The 17,789-nt window shown below is 41.6% G+C and overlaps 1 long non-coding RNA gene across 1 annotated transcript in view; it reads left to right on the plus strand.

Moving 5' to 3' along the window:
- Positions 1-15,379, plus strand: part of LOC136664569 (uncharacterized) — a 35,776-nt gene extending 20,397 nt beyond the window's left edge. Inside the window, exons 2-3 of the long non-coding RNA XR_010795157.1 lie at positions 14,451-14,546; positions 15,272-15,379. This is a non-coding gene — a long non-coding RNA (uncharacterized lncRNA). The remainder of the gene's footprint in view (positions 1-14,450; positions 14,547-15,271) is intronic.
- Positions 15,380-17,789: the final 2,410 nt, after the last annotated feature.

Genomic DNA, 17,789 nt, shown 5'->3' on the forward strand with positions numbered 1-17,789 from the left:
TCTCTCTGAGGTTTTTTTTTTTTCTTGCGAGCTTTGCGATCTCTCTAGGTGTTTTGTTCGCCCTGCGCGATCTCTCTGACATATTTCTTGGGAGCTTTGCGATCTCTCTGAGTGTCTTGTGCATGCTGCGCCATCTCTCTGAGGTTTTTTTTGTGAGGTTTGCGATCTCTGTGTTTTTTTGTGAGCTTTGCGATCTCTCTGTGTGTTTTGTGCGTGCTGCGCGATCTGTCTGAGGCTTTTCTTGCGAGCTTTGCGATCTCTCTGAGTGTTTTGTGCGTCCTGCGCGATCTGTCTGAGGTTTTTTTTTGTGAGCTTTGCGATCTCTCTGTGGGTTTTGTGCATGCTGCGCCATCTCTCTGATGTTTTTTTTGTGAGCTTTGCGATCTCTCTGTGTGTTTTGTGCATGCTGCGCGATCTGTCTGAGGTTTTTTTTGTGAGCTTTGCGATCTCTCTGAGGGTTTTGTGCATGCTGCGCGATCTGTCTGAGGTTTTTTTTGCGAGCTTTGCGATCTCTCTGAATGTATTGTGCGTGCTGCGCGATCTGTCTGAGGTTTTTTTTGCGAGCTTTGCGATCTCTCTGAGTGTTTTGTGCGTGCTGCGCGCTCTCTCTGAGTTTTTTTTGTGAGCTTTGCGATCTCTCTGTGGGTTTTGTGCATGCTGCGCGATCTCTCTGAGGTTTTTTTGTGAGCTTTGCGATCTCTCTGAGGCTTTTCTTGTGAGCTTTGCGATCTCTCTGTGTGTTTTGTGCATGCTGCGCGATCTGTCTGAGGTTTTTGTTGCGAGCTTTGCGATCTCTCTGAGGTTTTTTTGTGAGCTTTGCGATCTCTCTGAGGCTTTTCTTGTGAGCTTTGCAATCTCTCTGTGTGTTTTGTGCGTGCTGCGCCATCTCTCTGATGTTTTTTTTTTTGTGAGCTTTGCGATCTCTCTGAGTGTTTTGTGCGTGCTGCGCCATCTCTCTGATGTTTCTTTTTTTTTGTGAGCTTTGCAATCTCTCTGTGTGTTTTGTGCATGCTGCGCCATCTCTCTGATGTTTTTTTTGTGAGCTTTGTGATCTCTCTGTGTGTTTTGTGCGTGCTGCGCGATCTGTCTGAGGTTTTTTTTGTGAGCTTTGCGATCTCTCTGTGTGTTTTGTGCGTGCTGCGAGATCTCTCTGAGGTTTTCTTGTGAGCTTTGCGATCTCTCTGAGTGTTTTGTGCGTGCTGCGCCATCTCTCTGATGTTTTTTTTTTGTGAGCTTTGCGATCTCTCTGAGTGTTTTTTGCGTGATGTTCGATCTCTCTGAGGCTTTTCTTGCGATCTCTCTGAGTGTTTTGTGGGTGCTGCGCGATCTGTCTGAGGTTTTTTTGTGAGCTTTGCGATCTCTCTGAGTGTTTTTTTGCGAGCTTTGCGATCTCTCTGTGTCTTTTGTGCGTGCTGCGCGATCTCTCTGAGGTTTTTCTTGCGAGCTTTGCGATCTCTCTGAGGTTTTTTTGTGAGCTTTGCGATCTCTCTGAGTGTTTTGTGCGGGCTGCGCGATCTCTCTGAGGTTTTTTTGTGAGCTTTGCGATCTCTCTGAGGCTTTTCTTGTGAGCTTTGCGATCTCTCTGTGTGTTTTGTGCATGCTGCGCGATCTGTCTGAGGTTTTTCTTGCGAGCTTTGCGATCTCTCTGAGGTTTTTCTTGCGAGCTTTGCGATCTCTCTGAGGTTTTTTTGTGAGCTTTGCGATCTCTCTGTGTGTTTTGTGCGTGCTGCGCCATCTCTCTGATATTTTTTTTTTTGTGAGCTTTGCGATCTCTCTGAGTGTTTTGTGCGTGCTGCGCCATCTCTCTGATGTTTTTTTCTTTGTGAGCTTTGCAATCTCTCTGTGTGTTTTGTGCATGCTGCGCCATCTCTCTGATGTTTTTTTTGTGAGCTTTGTGATCTCTCTGTGTGTTTTGTGCGTGCTGCGCGATCTGTCTGAGGTTTTTTTTGTGAGCTTTGCGATCTCTCTGTGTGTTTTTTGCGTGATGTTCGATCTCTCTGAGGCTTTTCTTGCGAGCTTTGCGATCTCTCTGAGTGTTTTGTGGGTGCTGCGCGATCTGTCTGAGGTTTTTTTGTGAGCTTTGCGATCTCTCTGAGTGTTTTTTTGCGTGCTTTGCGATCTCTCTGTGTGTTTTGTGCGTGCTGCGCGATCTGTCTGAGGTTTTTTTTGTGAGCTTTGCGATCTCTCTGTGTGTTTTGTGCGTGCTGCGAGATCTCTCTGAGGTTTTCTTGTGAGCTTTGCGATCTCTCTGAGTGTTTTTTTGCGAGCTTTGCAATCTCTCTGTGTGTTTTGTGCGTGCTGCGCGATCTCTCTGAGGCGTTTCTTGCGAGCTTTGCGATCTCTCTGAGGTTCTTTTGCGAGCTTTGCGATCTCTCTGTGTTTTGTGCATGCTGCGCGATCTGTCTGAGGTTTTTTTTGTGAGCTTTGCGATCTCTCTGTGTGTTTTGTGCATGCTGCTCGATCTGTCTGAGGTTTTTTTTGCGAGCTTTGCGATCTCTCTGAGTATCTTGTGCGTGCTGCGCGCTCTCTCTGAGTTTTTTTTGTGAGCTTTGCGATCTCTCTGTGGGTTTTGTGCATGCTGCGCGATCTCTCTGAGGTTTTTCTTGCGAGCTTTGCGATCTCTCTGAGGTTTTTTTGTGAGCTTTGCGATCTCTCTGAGGCTTTTCTTGTGAGCTTTGCGATCTCTCTGTGTGTTTTGTGCATGCTGCGCGATCTGTCTGAGGTTTTTCTTGCGAGCTTTGCGATCTCTCTGAGTGTTTTGTGGGTGCTGCGCGATCTGTCTGAGGTTTTTTTTGTGAGCTTTGCGATCTCTCTGTGTGTTTTGTGCATGCTGCGCGATCTCTCTGAGGTTTTTTTTATGAGATTTGCGATCTCTCTGAGTGTTTTGTGGGTGCTGCTCGATCTCTCTTAGGCTTTTCTTGCGAGCTTTGCGATCTCTCTGAGTGTTTTGTGGGTGCTGCGCGATCTGTCTGAGTTTTTTTTTGTGAGCTTTGCGATCTCTCTGTGTGTTTTGTGCGTGCTGCGCGATCTGTCTGAGGTTTTTTTTGTGAGCTTTGCGAATCTGTTTGAGGTTTTTCTTTGTGAGCTTTGCGATCTCTGAGTATCTTGTGCGTGCTGCGCGCTCTCTCTGATTTTTTTTTTGTGAGCTTTGCGATCTCTCTGTGGGTTTTGTGCATGCTGCGCGATCTGTCTGAGGTTTTTTTGTGAGCTTTGCGATCTCTCTGAGGCTTTTCTTATGAGCTTTGCGATCTCTCTGTGTGTTTTGTGCATGCTGCGCGATCTGTCTGAGATTTTTCTTGCGAGCTTTGCGATCTCTCTGAGGTTTTTCTTGCGAGCTTTGCGATCTCTCTGAGGTTTTTTTGTGAGCTTTGCGATCTCTCTGAGTGTTTTGTGTGGGCTGCGCGCTCTCTCTGAGGTTTTTTTGTGAGCTTTGCGATCTCTCTGAGGCTTTTCTTGTGAGCTTTGCGATCTCTCTGTGTGTTTTGTGCATGCTGCGCGATCTGTCTGAGGTTTTTTTTGTGAGCTTTGCGATCTCTCTGTGTGTTTTGTGCATGCTGCTCGATCTGTCTGAGGTTTTTTTTGCGAGCTTTGCGATCTCTCTGAGTATCTTGTGCGTGCTGCGCGCTCTCTCTGAGTTTTTTTTGTGAGCTTTGCGATCTCTCTGTGGGTTTTGTGCATGCTGCGCGATCTCTCTGAGGTTTTTCTTGCGAGCTTTGCGATCTCTCTGAGGTTTTTTTGTGAGCTTTGCGATCTCTCTGAGGCTTTTCTTGTGAGCTTTGCGATCTCTCTGTGTGTTTTGTGCATGCTGCGCGATCTGTCTGAGGTTTTTCTTGCGAGCTTTGCGATCTCTCTGAGTGTTTTGTGGGTGCTGCGCGATCTGTCTGAGGTTTTTTTTGTGAGCTTTGCGATCTCTCTGTGTGTTTTGTGCATGCTGCGCGATCTCTCTGAGGTTTTTTTTATGAGATTTGCGATCTCTCTGAGTGTTTTGTGGGTGCTGCTCGATCTCTCTGAGGCTTTTCTTGCGAGCTTTGCGATCTCTCTGAGTGTTTTGTGGGTGCTGCGCGATCTGTCTGAGTTTTTTTTTGTGAGCTTTGCGATCTCTCTGTGTGTTTTGTGCGTGCTGCGCGATCTCTCTGAGGTTTTTTTGTGAGCTTTGCGATCTCTCTGAGGCTTTTCTTGTGAGCTTTGCGATCTCTCTGTGTGTTTTGTGCGTGCTGCGCGATCTGTCTGAGGTTTTTTTTTGTGAGCTTTGCGATCTCTGAGTATCTTGTGCGTGCTGCGCGCTCTCTCTGAGTTTTTTTTGTGAGCTTTGCGATCTCTCTGTGGGTTTTGTGCATGCTGCGCAATCTCTCTGAGGTTTTTCTTGCGAGCTTTGCGATCTCTCTGAGGTTTTTTTGTGAGCTTTGCGATCTCTCTGAGGCTTTTCTTGTGAGCTTTGCGATCTCTCTGTGTGTTTTGTGCATGCTGCGCGATCTGTCTGAGGTTTTTCTTTCGAGCTTTGCGATCTCTCTGAGGTTTTTCTTGCGAGCTTTGCGATCTCTCTGAGGTTTTTTTGTGAGCTTTGCGATCTCTCTGTGTGTTTTGTGCGGGCTGCGCGCTCTCTCTGAGGTTTTCTTGTGAGCTTTGCGATCTCTCTGTGTGTTTTGTGCGTGCTGCGCCATCTCTCTGATGTTTTTTTTTTTTGTGAGCTTTGTGATCTCTCTGTGTGTTTTGTGCATGCTGCGCGATCTCTCTGAGGTTTTTTTTATGAGCTTTGCGATCTCTCTGAGTGTTTTTTGCGTGCTGCTCGATCTCTCTGAGGCTTTTCTTGCGAGCTTTGCGATCTCTCTGAGGTTTTTTTGCGAGCTTTGCGATCTCTGTGTGTTTTGTGCGTGCTGCGCGATCTGTCTGAGGTTTTTCTTGCGAGCTTTGCGATCTCTCTGAGGTTTTTTTGTGAGCTTTGCGATCTCTCTGAGGCTTTTCTTATGAGCTTTGCGATCTCTCTGTGTGTTTTGTGCATGCTGCGCGATCTGTCTGAGATTTTTCTTGCGAGCTTTGCGATCTCTCTGAGGTTTTTCTTGCGAGCTTTGCGATCTCTCTGAGGTTTTTTTGTGAGCTTTGCGATCTCTCTGAGTGTTTTGTGCGGGCTGCGCGCTCTCTCTGAGGTTTTTTTGTGAGCTTTGCAATCTCTCTGAGGCTTTTCTTGTGAGCTTTGCGATCTCTCTGTGTGTTTTGTGCGTGCTGCGCGATCTGTCTGAGGTTTTTTTTTGTGAGCTTTGCGATCTCTGAGTATCTTGTGCGTGCTGCGCGCTCTCTCTGAGTTTTTTTTGTGAGCTTTGCGATCTCTCTGTGGGTTTTGTGCATGCTGCGCAATCTCTCTGAGGTTTTTCTTGCGAGCTTTGCGATCTCTCTGAGGTTTTTTTGTGAGCTTTGCGATCTCTCTGAGGTTTTTTTGTGAGCTTTGCGATCTCTCTGAGTGTTTTGTGCGGGCTGCGCGCTCTCTCTGAGGTTTTCTTGTGAGCTTTGCGATCTCTCTGTGTGTTTTGTGCGTGCTGCGCCATCTCTCTGATGTTTTTTTTTTGTGAGCTTTGTGATCTCTCTGTGTGTTTTGTGCATGCTGCGCGATCTCTCTGAGGTTTTTTTTATGAGCTTTGCGATCTCTCTGAGTGTTTTTTGCGTGCTGCTCGATCTCTCTGAGGCTTTTCTTGCGAGCTTTGTGATCTCTCTGAGTGTTTTGTGGGTGCTGCGCGATCTGTCTGAGGCGTTTCTTGCGAGCTTTGCGATCTCTCTGAGGTTTTTTTGCGAGCTTTGCGATCTCTGTGTGTTTTGTGCGTGCTGCTCGATCTCTCTGAGGCTTTTCTTGCGAGCTTTGTGATCTCTCTGAGTGTTTTGTGGGTGCTGCGCGATCTGTCTGAGGTTTTTTTGTGAGCTTTGCGATCTCTCTGAGTGTTTTGTGGGTGCTGCGCGATCTCTCTGAGGTTTTTTTGTGAGCTTTGCGATCTCTGTGTTTGTTTGCGAGCTTTGCGATCTCTCTGTGTGTTTTGTGCAAACTGTGCGCTCTCTCTGAGGTTTTTTTTGCTTTGCGATCTCTCTGAGTATCTTGTGCGTGCTGTGCGATCTGTCTGAGGTTTTTCTTGCGAGCTTTGCGATCTGAGTGTTTTGTGCAAACTGCTGGCTCTCGCTGAGTGTTTTGTGCGGACTGCGCTATCTCTCTTAGGTTTTTTTTGCGAGCTTTGCGGTCTCTCTGAGTATTTTGTGCAAACTGCGCTCTCTCTCTGTGTGTTTTGTGCGTGCTGCGCGCTCTCGCTGAGGGTTTTGTGCGTGCTGCACCCTCTCGCTGAGTGTTTTGTACGTCCTGCGGGCTCTCGCTGAGGTTTTTCTTTGCACTGTAAAATGTGATAAGTTGATCTTACTTAAAGGAATTTAGGAATCCGGTTGCCTTGAAATAGTTAAGTAAATATAACTATTATTTTGAAGTTATGTTAACTTAACGTCTATCATTTAAGTGTACTTAAAACGCAACTGTATTTACTTAATTGATATGAGTTGTTCTGACATTAAGTAGTACATAGATGTAAGTTGCCATTTTTAAGTACTGCCAACTTATGTTACCCAAGTTAACATAATTCCACAAGAGTCCTGTTTACTTAATAGAATTTAGGAAACCGATTGCCTTAGAAAAATAAAGTAAGCACAACAAAGAACTATTATTCAGTAGTACTTCTGGTTTATTTTAATCAAATTCCATTACATCACAGAGCACATCAGCCTATCTAAATACATAAAGTTACCCAAAAATAAAATTAATTCCACATTTAAGTCAATTAAAAATATTTTTTAAAAGAAAACCTCCAGTAATCTTTATTCTTGAATGACTCAAATGGCACAGTCTGTGTAATAAACAAAAATGTACAATAATGTTTAATGCACTTAACCAAGCTAAAGTTTTGCACAATAAATTTAAGTGCTTTGACACATTATGAACAACACAAGAACATTTTGCAAGTGCAAACCATATAAATGAGAGCCTAACATCAATAAGAGGGTAAAGCTGGGTCCATCGAAACTTAGAAATCCCTTAAATTATTTTGGGCTCAGATTGCCTACTCCCAGGTTTAGCAAGTCAAATGTGTTCTCCAGTCTTTTGGGATAGTCCAAATGAAGGTTTTATAGTAGTTCAAATGTCAGGCAAATAGCTTGAGCATGGTTTTCAATGTTCTCCATAACGTTACCTTCCAGTATGATATTAATGCTAGATGGCTCAAAGTGTATGGCATTTGGACCTGGTTGCTGGCTGTCTTCAGGTATAACAGTCAATAACCCATCAGGAACCTGAATGAAATCTGTGATGGTATCTGAATCCTGCAGACAAAAGGTAAATATAATGAAAAAATATATTATTGCAAAACCTTCATGTCTTCACTAAGTAAATTTTAATTATACAATTTGATGTAATACTTACAAAACAGACCTTGAAGTACTCACTGCCTAATCTCCAAGATAAACCTGGAAGACAACGAAGGACAGCAGTCCACATTGCTGTAATATCCTGGATCTACAAGTTAAGAAAAAACAAACCAAAATATCTAAAAATAAACATGAGACAAATGTGTGATAAATTATAAGTTAAAACACATAGGTGTCTGTGTTCTATAATATATGTTACCATCCCATTAAAACAGGATTCATCTGCTAAAAAAAATATTATTGGGTGTTTGTGCTGTTTTGTTTAACTTGTCTGTCTTTGGGCTCCATGGTTTTAGAAAGAACCATTAAAAATGAAAGAAACATTACACAGCACAAAAATAACTGATTTGTCTTTAATAGTTTTCGGGAAATAGTGCAGCTCCATGGCAAATAAATGTTGGTTCTCATGTTTGGAATTAGTTGATGATGACAAGTCTACAGGAAAACTAACCAACCTTAAAGGAACACTAGCTAAGATCAGTGGAGCATCACAATGATTTTTAAGCTGTAATTAAGCTAAAAAATTAAGGTAAAAAATATTATCTAGTGTTCCATTAAGGAGGTGACTGGATCACTCTTATAAAAGTAACATTCCAAATTGTAATAAAAAGATTCCTTACCTTAATTTCAACTTGGGCAACAATGTCTGCAAGTGTACTGCCAATAATTCCTTTCCTGGATTTAAAGATCTCAAGGAATCGTGGGGTGTGACTGTCCAAGGCCTCAAAAAAGTCTTGTTCAAGATCTTTACTTGCCACCCTTGTGAACTCAGCAAAAACCTTTAGGAAAAACACAGCACACATAGAGCCATAATTCGATTTGTACCACATTAACAGATTACACAAATTAAAATACATTTACTCTTGTAGAAGTAATATGTTCATGTTAATATGATTGTATGTTTTATTTTACATAAATTACATATTTGTTACCATACCTGCTGCTTTCTGAAAAGGGCTGGCCAGCGCTCCAACATGCGTTTCACTGGTGGCTGTAACCACCATGTTTCTGTATCTGTAATGTCTAAGCAGTTGCCCTTTCTTTCATACACAAATTTGCAAAATTTACATGCCCACTGCATCTGATTTAGTTGTGTTCAAGCTGCAAAAAAGAAGAACCTTTTTTAAAAATGGATTCAAACATTGTAGATATAGTGCTCACACAAGGTAAAGTGTGTTTCATAAAATGTCAGCCCTGTGCTTACAAAAAAAAGGCTAACCCGTGTCTTCTATATTATTTATAAAACGTGCTCTGTTAACGTCGACTTGGTATGTGTTGTAAATAATTGTTTTATCCATGTTATACGGAGCGCTGTTGGAGTATTTTTCCGGTGAACACATTCACACAAGACTTGAAGTTATGTAAGACACTTCAGACAAAAGGTTAACCCCAACAAAGTTATGCCTTAACCAGCTTTGCATTTGCCGTTACAAATATGGAGCTTTGCCTGGGTCACGGTTTTTTTAAAAAAAAGTAACCTCTGCCGCTTTTGACTCACCATTGAGTTATGCTATGGCTTCAACAGAAATTTTGTGAGTGCTGCGCGCTCTCTCTGAGTGTTTTGTGCAAACTGCGCGCTCTCTATGAGTGTTTTGTGCGAACTGCGCGCTCTCTCTGAGTTTTTTTTTGCGAGCTTTGCGCTCTCTCTGTGTGTTTTGTGCAAACTGCGCGCTCTCGCTGAGGGTTTTGTGCGTGCTGCGCGCTTTCGCTGAGTGTTTTGTGCAATCTGCGCGCTCTCTGAGTGTTTTGTGCAAACTGCGCGCTCTCTCTGAGTGTTTTGTGCATGCTGCCCGCTCTCTCTGAGTGATTTGTGCGAGCTTGTACTTTCCACTTCGGACGTCAGTCGCATGCTGAGCAGAGTGAATGCATGGAAGGTAGCTGGCCCTGATGGTGTACCTGGCCGGGTGCTAAGAGCTTGTGATGTGGAACTTGCGGGTGTCTTCACTCACATCTTTAATGTTTCGCTTGCCCAGGTAGCTGTACCATCTATCTTTAAGTCAGCCATCGTTGTGCTTGTGCCTCACTCACCCCAATAATTTCCAAGTGCTTTAAAAGACTAGTTCTTTCTCACTTGAAATCCTGCCTGCCTGCTACGCTGGACCCACACCAGTTTGCTTATCGTAGCAACAGATCCACCGAGGACGCTATCTCAACAGCACTACACACTGCACTAACCCACCTCGCTTGGAGGCATAAGGAAGCATAAAGTAATCTAAATCTCCCTGGTAGGCGGCTGCGTTGACCTTGGACCTCAGAAAATACAGTGGACCCACACCATCAGATGACATGGGACCCCAAACTGCCACTGACTGTGGAAACTTTGCAGGGTACCTCGAGCAACGTGGATTCTGTGCCTCTCCTCTCTTCCTCCAGATTCTGGGACCTTGATTTCCATAGGAAATGGTCCTTGGTCTCCCAGGACCAAGATGGCATCGCGATCACACTGCGAGGCTCAGCGTCTTACCGGTTTTAGTGATGTTATACTTCTGTACTTAGCTATCTCCAGTTTTCTTGCGCAAATAACTCTTGCGAACTACAGTTACGACAGACAGACACTTTTGGAAATTAACATTCACCGCACAAACACCGGATTCAGCATCGGTTTGACTTTAACCAGCTTCAAAACAACACCCCTCCCCCATCTTGGACTGTCCGATTATCTTTCTTTGTTCCTGCTTCCCAAATACACTGCAGTCATGCATAGGATTAAGCCTTCAACCAGAACTGTAAAGATCTGGATGGATGGGGCTGACTCCTTCCTTCAGCAACAGTTCCAGCACACCGACTGGAGTGAGTATGCTGCCCGAGCCACCACAGTCTCACACATCCACTTGGACACCTACACTAACTCTGTCCTGAAACAAATCAACAAGCGCTCAGGGTACAAGAGTCCTCTGTACCGCCCACTGGGGTTGCTGGCAATATGAAGAGACTAATAGCTATAGCCAAGCACTGCTACAAACGCCGGATTGAGGAGCACTTTACCTCCTCTGACCCTCGGCGTATGTGGCAGGGAATACACGCCCTGACTGACTATAAACCAACTAGCTTTGTTCCATCTACCAACAGTGCTTCAGTCCCTGATGAGCTGAACAACTTCTACGCTCGTTTCGACCAGATGATATTGATATCTTCAATAAATCTTCCACCGACGACAACCCACTTGTACTTTCCACTTCGGATGTCAGTCGCATGCTGAGCAGAGTGAATGCACGGAAGGCAGCTGGCCCTGATGGTGTACCTGGCCGTGTGCTAAGAGCTTGTGCTGTGGAACTTGCGGGTGTCTTCGCTCACATCTTTAATGTTTCGCTTGCCCAGGCAGCTGTACCATCTATCTTTAAGTCAGCCATCATTGTGCCTGTGCCTAGGCATTCTACTGCTTCAGACTTTAATGACTTTCGACCTGTAGCACTCACCCCAATAATTTCCAAGTGCTTTAAAAGACTAGTTCTTTCTCACTTGAAATCCTGCCTGCCTGCTACGCTGGACCCACACCAGTTTGCTTATCGTAGCAACAGATCCACCGAGGACGCTATCTCAACAGCACTACACACGGCACTAACCCAACTGGACTGTCAAAACTCATAGGTGAGTATGCTGTTCATCGATTTTAGTTCTGCATTCAACACAGTGATTCCGTCTATGCTGATATCCAAACTCAACCATCTGGGTATCAGCACATCACTCTGCCACTGGATTTTAGACTTCCTGTCTAACAGACCCCAATCTGTTAGATTAGGCAACCTTCATTCATCAACCATCACCTTGAACACTGGCGTTCCACAAGGTTGTGTTCTTAGCCCGATTCTGTACTCTCTCTTCACCCATGACTGTGTACCTGCCTATGGTTCAAACACCATAGTCAAATTCGCAGATGACACCATGGTGATAGGCTTGATTACAGACAATAATGAAACGCCCTACCGGGATGAAGTACAGCATCTGTCCTTGTGGTGCCAAAACAATAACCTAGTACTAAACATGCTCAAAACAAAGGCGATCATCATGGACTTCAGACGGACTAGGAATCAAGCTCACGCCCCCATTTACATCAACGGAACTGCAGTGGATCAGGTGTCCAGTTTCAAGTTCCTTCGAGGACATCTACCATAAACGCTGCCTGGGCAGGGCACGAAAATCACTATAATATCACTACTGCACTTTATGTAAATAATGTAATATATTGCACTTCTGGTTAGATGCTAACTACATTTCATTGGCCCTGTACTTGTACTCTGCACAATGACAATAAAGTCGAATCTAATCTAATCTAATTTACTTTAATCAGGGAACATAACTTTGGACCACTCAGGAGCAGTCCAGTCCTTTTTCCTGACGCTGTCTCTTGTTCAAGAGTGGCTTGGCATAAGGAACATGACAGCTGAAACCCATGTCTTGCATACATTCAAATTTTATGACCAGCACCTGTATGTGCTTGTATAATTTTAAACTACTGATTCTTAACATTGAAGTTGCCCAGAAGCTCTATTGCAACTCTTCGCTTCCACATTAAATTACCTGACGCTGGATTATAACTTACTTCTGAACGTCATCGTTCCATTATCTTGGGCATGATTTTAATGTGTGAGCAATCTTTTTGTGCTGACTATATGCAGGTGTATTGTTTAACATTCGGATTCTGACTGGTGTTCGCTCAGAAGCTTTTACATTTTTCGCTTCCACCTTAAGTAATGCAGCAGTAACGTTAGGTAACTTGAAAATTTGAAAGTAAGGCGTTCGGACAAGAGTTTCAGAAGGGCAGGCTGGCTCACTGTGGTTACGTGTTTGTCGGTTTACTGGCATTATAAATATATCAAAGATAGTTGGAAACTTTGTGAAAGGACGTTTGTGTTGCCTTATCAAAGTAGCCAACACTTTAAAATGTTAATGTCTATGGATGTTGGGCATGTTAAAAGTATTAAAAACATTACAAAACACTTCAACGAATGATAAATATATACGCCATCCCAATCCCAATATATTTGCCTGTAATGGAATATATTGGAATCGAGACGTTCCGGGAGCCACCTGGTGGATTGATGCAGAATTGCGGGTAAAAGGCCCAAACTTTGAGGATTTTTAGCTCCCACCACGTGTGCCCAGGACCCGACCCCGGGCTCTGCAAAAAAAATCGTCTAGGGTGCGCCGCGCGCTAGGCCGATAAGGTCCACCAAGCGGCGTATCATATATGTGGATTGGGATGGTGTGGTACTACGAAGAGGTAAGCAACTGCTATTTTCTCGACTAAATGGCCTTTCGGACCTAAGACCCCACCACCACCTGTTAGGTCTAAATGGAATTGTGGACACATACTCCCATTTGTGGCCAGATGGTAGTATGTCAGTGTAGTTTTTATTTATTTTTTATTAAGTTAATGCAACATATGATTGGTCATTTGAAAATGGTACTCAGGCAGCTAGTACTTAACCTTTTCCATGTTACATATTTCAGATTATTCCAATTTTGGACATTTCAATTCCAACATTACTGATTATACACAGAGTCTTGTACAAAAAAGAAGGCATGGGTTTGAAAACGTTCAACGTACACATGTATCATTGTCACAAGCATTTTAAAATGTGCACTGTGTACACATTTGAATTTGATATGTATTTTTGAAATTGTGATGGAGAAAATAAGGACAAGTATTAAGAATTGAAATCTAACAGAGCATTTGGAATCAGAAAGTAGTTTATTTAACCTTAAGGTGGTCAACATACAATAGCAGAGAGTACTATGTGAATGTGGACAAAGGAGATGTTTTCACAGAGATATTTATATAGGTAGTTTATACGTCATAACCATAAGATAATCACTCGATGTTTCTGCAAGCTTAGTTTCCTTAGAGACATCTCAGTTTGATATACAAGATGTGGTTTGTTCTAATAAAGCATTGACCTCGAGCTGACCTGACATACACTTAGTTTTTGAGCTCTGTTGACGATTAGAAATGAATATACTGACAAACAAGCAGACAAGTTCTTTCAACAGAGACATATAAAAATTACCATTACAGAAATATCTGAGTTTGGATATCCCTATCTTACTAAGAAAAGTCGACAAGAAATGTTGTAGAGCAAATCAAAAGCTGTTCAGCAACATATAGCAAGTTTTGGTCCCTTGTGTACAACCAAAAATACAACCGCAAAGTTGCTTCAGAATATAGTGCACCTTGTCTGCCCACTGCAACGGGCTTATCCGCGCTATATTTTACCAGCCGTAACTACGAAACCTCATGTAATTCTACACACTTAGAGCAGGCCAAGCCATTTAAAATGAAAATAACCTGTTTCCAAATTGAATTATACAAGAACAAGTATAAAAACAACAATAAAGTAATTTTCACTATTAGAATTAACTCACACATCCATTCCCCTCATTTTCCTTCAGAAAAGGGTACTTAAATATCAGAGCTTTACACACTTGCACATACTCATTTGTACACTCTAAAAAGTGTATTTGGGCAGTAGTTCCTATTATAGACTTATTTACATTAACCTCAATTAATTCTTTTGCCTTAGTTCCTACAACTTACTTTCATGAGTTCAATTAACTTAAAAGTCACACATTTTATCTCAAAATAACTTTTTACTTTGAGACTACGTGAAACAATTAAGTTTAAAGCAGCTTTACGTCTGACGTCATTACGTAAGCTTTGCGCGAGGCAGATCTCTGGTACCGACAACAGGTGCGCCCCGCTTTTTCTTCCGAACATCGACGGTCGACGTGACTCGGATAAAACAGTAAGTATGCTACCCACCATAACCAAACATTTAATAAACCTTAAAAAAAAAAACAGACTGCACTGTAAAAAATCTAACTTCAAATTTAGTTGATTATACATTGAAATAGTGAGTTGGGAATAGAACTCAATTGTGTGATAGTTCATCTAACACGAAATGTATTGTTCTGATCAACCTGTAGGCACAACATAAAAAATGTGTTGAGAAGATTTGTTTGGAAAAGTTGCTGATTAAGATAAACCTGCGCATGCTCTGTTCTAGTCATGCGCATGCTCAGTGGGAGGTTCGGGAATACGCGCGAAGGACGGTTGATTCCTCTTTGTTGTGGCTCGAAGTTTGGAGAAATTCAAGATTGAGGTAAATAACTAGTGATAGTTCACAAAGCATTTTAAAGTTACGTTTCTAGTTTTAACACTATCTTAAAGCCGTGAATATGTGAGGGAAATTGCCGTGGCATTGTTATATTAGCTAACTTTGCCAACTCGACTGAGCCATGGAAAGTTTGAATATGAGCCGTTTGTTTCATTTAATCAAATGCCCAACGTAACAGACTCAAGCAGGCTGTAACAAGCCTGAGCGCTTTCTTTATGTTCTATTTTGAAAATGTTATGTATCTTGTTGGCTGGCTTTTTTCCATTCCACCTTAAATACCGGAATAGGTAACGCTATATTGAGCCTCCTCGGTGTTTGTTGAGCTGTTTAAGGTAGAACGGAAAATTCAGGATGCTGACTACAACAACGCTCCTTTAGTCTGATATCATTTATATGAAAGCAGCAGGGTGTTATTACAAGATTAAGCCGTCAAAGATACAAAAATATCCGTATTGTCTGAATCAGACCTACTATTTGTTTTTTGTTTTGCTTTTGAGAAGTTCGTAGGTGTCTAACAGCACTAGCACTATACCTAACATCGTCTGTTTCTCAAAACATTTAGCTAAATGTAATATATGTGTGTGTGTGTGTAAATAAATTACAAAAACATTAAATAACGTTACATAGAGTTTGTGGTTCTGTAATTGCATTTACAAACTATAATTGTGTACAATGACAATACTAACACTAATATTGTTTTCATTTTCAAGGAAAAAAGGGATACATTAGATGAAGTGCAAAATCTGCTCTTTCACAAGCCAAGACACAGACGTTGGGTTGAAGCACCACAGAGTACGCCATGGATTTCATGGTACACGCTGGCCCTGTTTTCACTCCAATTGTGTGTGTTCCTTGATATGTCGTTTTTCAAAATGTCACAGTAAATTATCTACATGTCACCAAAGTTCTACCTTCAAATGTGATCTTTGTGATTATAAAGATGTTTGCGATATAGCCCTGCAGGGCTGAGTGAGGATTCCTTGGAAGAAGAGAGAAAGGCAACGAGGGCTGAGATAGATAAAAAGGGTCCAAACATTTTCTTTACGGTGGAAGGAGGTTGTTGAGCAGGAACCTCTGGTTGGTCTGGTTCGAGAATGATGGCCAGCACTGTTCTTGGAGAGTCAGGTGAGTAGTGTTTGTTTGCTGTACTTGTGACTCTGGCCCATTTCAGCATATTTTTCTTTTTATAGTTTTTGTAGGATTGTTTCACACTTCAAAACCTAGTGTGAACCAATCTAGTTTACTTGTCTAAAATGATACTTAACTTTTTTTCCCCAGAACAGTTCCAAAACTGTTATAATGCGAAGTCATCAGCTGTTTGGATTATTTACTTATTTTTTTAGTTATTTACTTATTAACCAAGAAGCGTACAGCATTGTCCAACCACAGTAATGTTATTTAAAGGCAACAAGTTTTATCGCGCACAACATTTGTCACGAAAGCGTCCCAAAAGAGCAATTTTCCTGTGGGCTATTTTTTTGGCCTTGGGATGACGGGATGGTTTTTGTCTGGATCCCTGCATAACTGTTATCAACTGAATCAGTGTTTGTCTAGAAATGTTCAGGCTCTGTACGTAATGACTGATAATCTGTATTCTCTATTGTTTACTCCTCTCTCTCTCTAGATATGCAGTGAGTTTCGTAGAATAACTGCCATCAACCTGAAGAGTCAGTTTCATGATGCACTGGACACATGTGCCAAAACTCCTTAAACTGTACAGGAGTAGAAGGGCAGCCTTTGGAGGAGATGGGATGCATCTGTAGTATGTTTAATGCACAAGTTTTTGTGAAAAACTAAGTTTGTGAGGTTTTCACAATAAAATTTTAAAATATTCCATTTGTGCAATGTAGATTTATTATTTTAACCAAGTTGAATTTCTGAGTAGCGTAAAGGTATTTGACTCCTATTTGCAAAACTAAAATAACATGCTAAAAAACACTTTTAAAATTATTTAAATGTAAGCTGTATTTTAAGTACACTGTAAAAAGAAAACAGTTGATCCAACTTAATTGAATTGCTTCAATTGGTAACAAGTAATTCAATTAAGTTTATCCAACTTAATTGTTTAAGTTTAACCTTAAAAAAATAAATTGAAAAAACTTAATTGAATTACTTGTTACCAATTGAAGCAATTTTCTTTTTACACTGTATAGTGTGAGTGATAATGTAATGCTCAGTGTCACTTCGTCAGCAGTCATGGGGGTCCAGGTGTATGGAATGGCGTTGGTCTCTTATAGAACAGCGTTGGGCTCTAAACGTGTGAACACATGCTCGTTAACACGTTATTAAAAATTTGCGTGTTGACACGTAAAATTTTGTCGTGATAACGTGACCAAAATTGACACGTTTACACGCTTCTTAAGGTTTTCGCCAATGGGAGGCCTCAAATCCGGGCGTACTTACATATTCATGATAGGATTTACATCACACCCTGTAGCTGACACGAAACATAAATCCTTTGTGAACGTAGTCCCTACGTTTCATCTGAATTATTCATAACATAGTGAGCTAAGCACTGACCTGTGGCTACGTTGAGCCCTACATGAGCAGTGTGAAGACAGCAATACTAGTAAGCTGTTTATGTTTCACAATAAAAAAAAACTGTTGTTTAGTACCTTAAAATTTGTAAACATGCATATTATTATATAACTTCATTCATAACATGCTCTAAAGCTTTTCATAATTTTATAAGAAACAAACATCACTATTCACTCACACTGTGTGTGACACATACTGAGGCGTAATTCATTCACATTGATAAATTATGTGCATTCTTTTAATAGCATACTGGTAAACAATACAGTGTCAATACAAACCCATAGTGAAATTAACTTTCCAGATCCTCCTCTTTCTGTAAACATGTATACTATGTGTAAAGATACATTAATTTACTCATGTGTTATTTAATTATGTGTATGTACTTATATATGTTAAGAGAGGATAAATCTCCTTCAAAATTAAATTGAACAAAAAAATCTGAATTAAAGGGCTTTTTTCAGCAGTAAATTCAGTGGTGGTTGAAGTGAGGGGTATATATATATATATGTGTGTGTGCGCTTTTAAACGTATTTATGTTTATATAAATATTATGTTTGTACAATGTTTATACAAAATCTCATAAACATTGTTCAGAACATTAAACACTGGAATTGTTTCCGTTATTTGGTAAGTTAAGGCTTTATGTTGTTTCAGCAATAACGCCATACACCAGTAGGTGGCAGTAAAGCA

This window comes from Hoplias malabaricus, chromosome 13, assembly GCF_029633855.1.
Source record: "Hoplias malabaricus isolate fHopMal1 chromosome 13, fHopMal1.hap1, whole genome shotgun sequence".
NCBI lineage: Eukaryota > Metazoa > Chordata > Actinopteri > Characiformes > Erythrinidae > Hoplias > Hoplias malabaricus.